The sequence below is a fragment of the Mastomys coucha genome, chromosome X (genome assembly GCF_008632895.1).
Source record: "Mastomys coucha isolate ucsf_1 chromosome X, UCSF_Mcou_1, whole genome shotgun sequence".
NCBI classification, from domain to species: Eukaryota; Metazoa; Chordata; class Mammalia; order Rodentia; family Muridae; genus Mastomys; species Mastomys coucha.
This window is the reverse complement of record NC_045030.1, coordinates 114,358,095-114,363,644: the sequence shown is the minus strand read 5'-3', so window position 1 is coordinate 114,363,644 and position 5,550 is coordinate 114,358,095.

Sequence of the window (5,550 nt, the reverse complement as noted above, 5' to 3'; positions counted from 1 at the left end):
AACAAACAAACAAACAAACAAACAAACAAACAAAAAATCTGAACCATGACTGCAGTCTGCATTTTCAGAGTGCTCCATAGTGAGATATCCCTGAACCCGGCTCCTCTGAAAGAGGCTGTGAAGCTGACATGGTAGAGGTGGTTTTTCTCTCTGCAAGCTTCCTGCGCAGATAGACAGCATATTTGACAAAACGTGAACTCCTTGTTCAAATTCCAAAGCTGTGCTAGATAAAAATACATCATCTCACTTACCCACCTCATCATATTCTACATTAGCACCATTTATCTGGGACTATTAATTATTAGAAACACTGTTCAGATTTAACTGAAAGGATGACCCTCTCTCTTAATAGGCAAGCTCTGTTTCCACTTACTTGTTTATTTGTTATATTCTCTGAAAGTGTTATAAATGCAAACATTCACACAAAAGGTACCGTTTTTCTAGATTGAAATGTCATTAAAACCTAAGGCAGAGTGAGATGGTCTGGATTAACTTCATCATCTCTGCATCTTTACTCTGAAGAAGAAAGCATACTCAGGGATACCAGCAAGAAAAGTGAAATTTTTTTTCATGGTGACAGTTGAAGTGCACATGAATTGTATATACGTTTACTTTAATCAACAACAACAAAAAAGAGAAGCTTTTAACCACTATTAAAAATGTATGGAATAACTAAGGAGAATAACAACAAAAAACAGTGAACTTTTCTACATTCTGAACAAAAGAACTTAAATTGAATTTAACATTTTCTCAGGTACTTTCAGAACATTCTTTAGAAGATACAGCATGTAAATTTCCAAAATATTTGCTAATATATTTACTAAATGTAATAATTTTAGCAATTACTAATTACATTAATTTTAATTATAAGTTAACGTTTTCATTAATACATTGAATAAAATCATTTCAATTGTTGTTTGAACATATTTATGTGAAACTAGAATCCAGTAGCAGAACCTGTTTAACTGAAACTAAAGAAAAGAGAAACAGAAAAAATGAGAAATTAGAAAATGTGAATGTACAAACTTTTGATAATTCAATGGAAGAAAATTTTTAAAAGTTCTTTCAGAATATTCTGAGAAAAATAAAAACAAAACTGCAAAATTTCCTAAGTGTATAAAAAAAATTGTTGCCTTGTGGTGACAGTTTTCTCAAAACAATATGTATTCAATATATACTAGCTATACACAAAGAAGAACCAGACTTACTAAGTCAACGCTATCAGAAACTTGAAGATAATACAAATTACAAATGAAAATCAATAAAATAGAAAGCAAACAGCAATAGACAATCAAAAATAGGAATTAGGTATTTTGAGAGAAATCTCAAATTGAATATTTTAAAGGACTAAATAAAGTCATAAATGTAAAGAAACACATTATTACTAGTGCCAGAGAAAAAAATTGTCATTAAAAGAAATATTTGGCCAGTCATGGGAGCTTACTTTTATAATCCCAACACTCAAGTGGCTGAGTCAGGCAATTTGCTATGAATTCAAGGCCAGTTTAGTTAACATAGTAAGTTCTAGTCAAACCTTGTTATAAAGTAGCACACTGTCTCAGAAACAAAATTTTTAAAAAATACCCTGAAAATTATGAACATTTACATGTGTGGTATTGTGATTATAAAAAGTTAAAGAAATATTAAGGTGTGTTTTATGGGAATGTGGTGAGGTGTAGGGGAAGGAGGTGCCATGGCTGGCCCATGCCAAGGCATCCTTTCCCCATGAGGGACCAGCCACATGAAGGTATAGTATAGAATAGAGTTTATTCAGGGTGTGGAGAGGGGAGTTAAGAGGGTAGTAGAGACAGATTAAGGTAGAGAGCGGGAGAGAGTAGAGAAATAGAGGCCGGCCATGACCATGTGGAGAGAGTGGTGAACAGAATGGGGAGAGAGGGGAAGGTAAGGGAGCAAGAGGCAAGAGCAAGAGGCAAGAGTAAGAGAGAGAGGAGGGGGCAAACAGCCCCTTTTATAGTGGGCAAGACCTACCTGGCTGTTGCCAGGTAACTGTGGGGTGGAGCATACCTGGCTGTTTCCAGGTAACTGTGGGGGTGGAGTCTAGATAGAATACCAAAATTGGGAAATCAGATAAACTAGAAGAAATTGATGAATTTTTTAAGTATACAACATATAAAGTCAGAATCATAAAGAAAGAGATTTTTTTCCCATTCTATGTTCTTCCCAAGAGTTTGGGCCTAGGTACATATAAAGGAACAATACCAAATGGCCTGAGAAGGTTTTACTTTAATATGCATATGTCCCCCCACACATACATGTGTATACCATATGAATTTGCATGTGTGAAGGTAATTAAAGGAATAATAAATCTGAGGAGTGGGGAATCAAACTGAAGGGCATATAAGTAGTTGATAGAGAGGGGTAGAATGGAAATATTGTAAATTCTGTAATTATGTATAACATTGTCAAAATTCAAAAGGTCTACTGACTGACCAGGTTTTCCTTCCCTCTAGTTTTCTCTCATCTAGCTACTAATCGTAAATATAGTCCTACATTATGTAAGGTTCTTGTTGGAAAATCAAATGTTACAAATACTGAAGCTGATTATATCTGTTTTGATATTCCTGGCACTCAATTCTTGGAGTTGAATTCAATTCTGTTGCACAGAATATCTTGAGTAAGAGAAAGTTATAACTGGATGTTATGCAGATTCTTTAGGCAAAATAATTGTGTTTTGGCACCTTTATCATTCAATAGCCTTATGCCTTCAATGAATGTGCTAATGAGCAAAAACTTAAATTAATTAATTAAAAGAAAAAGAAACAAAATCTGAAGAAACAAATGATGAATAATAGATTTAATCCATGATCAAACTTTAAGGTAAGAACCTCAAGACCAGATCAAGGTGATTTCACTGGAACATATATTGTACATCTGATAAAGAAAAAAAAATGTGAAAGAAGAATCTATTGTCAGTAAAAATAGATAGAACTGATACAGAAGAAAATCTTTACATAATATGCCAGTTTGTAAAATCTGAAGTGTTATATCTAATAATGATGGGATAAGGAACTGTCAGAGGGAACACCAAGAAGTGAGGGCAATGGCTGGAATGCAAATAAAAAATATATATATAAAGGAAGAAAAACAGTTGATTTTGTTGTATTAACTTTGTGTGTGTGATTATGTGTGTGTGTGTGTGTGTGCATGTATGTTTGAGGTGCTAGAAAGAGGTTTATACCTTCCTACATAAAATTAGAATGATACAACTAATATACAGTTGCACAGAATATCTTGAGTAAGACAAAGTTATAACTGGATGTTATGCAGATTCTTTAGGCAAAATAGTTGTGTTTTGGCACCTTTATCATTCAATAGCCTTATGCCTTCAATGATTTCTACTCTACTATGATACAAAGATTAGGTTTTATAGCAAGAGATTTGCAGATCACAAAGGAGATTTTTGTGCTGAGACCAATCTATATGTCATGGAGTAGTTCCAATGGAAACTATGCTAGTGTAGCTACCACCACACAAATTTAGCATTAATTTCCTGGATCTCTGTCATCAGTGCAGAACAATTGTTTCTTTACTACTTATCACATGAAGCAGAATCAATACACTCCCTTCATTTTCTTGATCTTTTAGATATAAGAAGACAGATTAAACTGTTTTTCAGAGATCCATTCAAAAATAAGAAAATTCTTAAGTTAATAAGGTGTTGCTTGGTTAAAAAGGTTCTAGATAAGGAAGTATATATGATTTGAGAAACACATGGCTGTTATCTAATCTTTTAACTAAAATCATCCATAGTTGAAATGGCCTTTATCTCAGTATTATGCTTCCCTCTGCTCAGCTCTTTCTCTCCTCTACTTTCAATCTAGCACATAGCTCAGGAAACTCTGACACCCAAATTCATTATTTTCCTACTAGGCTGCTTAATTAAGGAAATCCCTTGCAAACATGCTCAAAGTCCAATCTAACCTAGATAGTTCCTCCTTGAAACAATCTTAGCCATTGAGTCCACATTATGTCAAGTAGACAATGAAAACTAATCTCCAAACTATTACAAAAAAATTGTAAATCCAAAATAGGTGTAATCTTGACACCAAATTATGGAAGGATGTGGTATCCTCCATTCTCAGCTCCTTTTTACTTGAAGTATTATTTTTAAGATATGGCAATGATGTCCTCATTGCTTAGATATATTGCAAAATATTTAGTACTTTGTAACAAATTTTCTGAGGAAGAAATTAAATATATAACTTTAGTAAGCATATAATATTGATGGCAAAACTAACATCATATGTTCTACATATTGATGAAGAGGAGCCATGCTCATCCCAGACATGAACTTTTTCATAAAAGATGCTATCAATTTAAGACTTCATTTTGATATCCAGAACAAAATTATAGATGTACTCCTTTTATATATTTATCAGCAGTAGTTGGGCAGTCTTGCTTTGTTTAACCAAAGAAAAATGACAATGATACTATCTAGGTTATAGATTTATATATAACAGTCCAATTTATTGGAACAGTCTGCTTAACAAAAAGTACTGAATATATTCCTTTGATTCTGAATCTGTCATAATTTTGACAAGGGCCAATGCACTTAAGGCTGTGCAGTGAGTAAGATAAAATATAGCCCAAATTTTCCTTATTAGGTCCATCTTGGTGCCATTTGCAGTTATTATCTGTGGATGAGACATCTGAATCCAGGACAAATATAAAAGGCCAAAGATAGAGGATTTCTAAAACAACTCACAGATAATTTTCTGTTTGTAATATTTATTTTGCAATTAATAGGAAATAGATAGTATTAAACCTTTCATTGCTTCAACAATGGCTATGAATTATAGCATACAATAGGTATCTATACAGACCTTCATATGTCCTTAACTATCAACCATGTTAAGGTTGAATTTACAGTTTCTACATTTGCTGAAAATCAATCTCATTACCACAAAGCTTCCTTATATTCTTGGTTGAGGTTAGGACTCTAATTATACAAAACAATGTGTGCAACAATGGGATCAGAAGTAAGGTGGGCATTTGGAATGCCTAGTTGGCATATCACAGCATGTGGCAGTTTAATTGAAAGGCTCCTCATTGAAATTCACCTTTATTGTAAGACTGAATTACTCTTAATTCAAAACCATTTCACAGACTTATACCAATAATAATTTTAAATAAACCTTCTCACTATAGTTTTCTATATTTTCTGGGGACATGTCTCAGAATTATGTAGACTTTATATTTATGATATCCTTTGATAATTTATACTCAGATAATTATGGAATTTGAATCTTGCCCCTAAAAACTGGAGGTCAGATTTAGATCAGATATTATTTTAGGACTTATCAATGATAAAATACACTATTACCTACACATTTTTATTGGAATAAATGGGCACATAAATTTCTATCACAAAAATTTTCCATGCTATTGAAGAAAGAAGGGATAAATGGTTAATCTTGCTTCATTCTCTAATTGCCTTTATGAAACTGAAATTATATAGAGCCTGTCTTAGTCAGGGTTCTCTAGAGTCACAGAACTTATGGTAGTCTCTATGTAGTAAAGGAATTTATT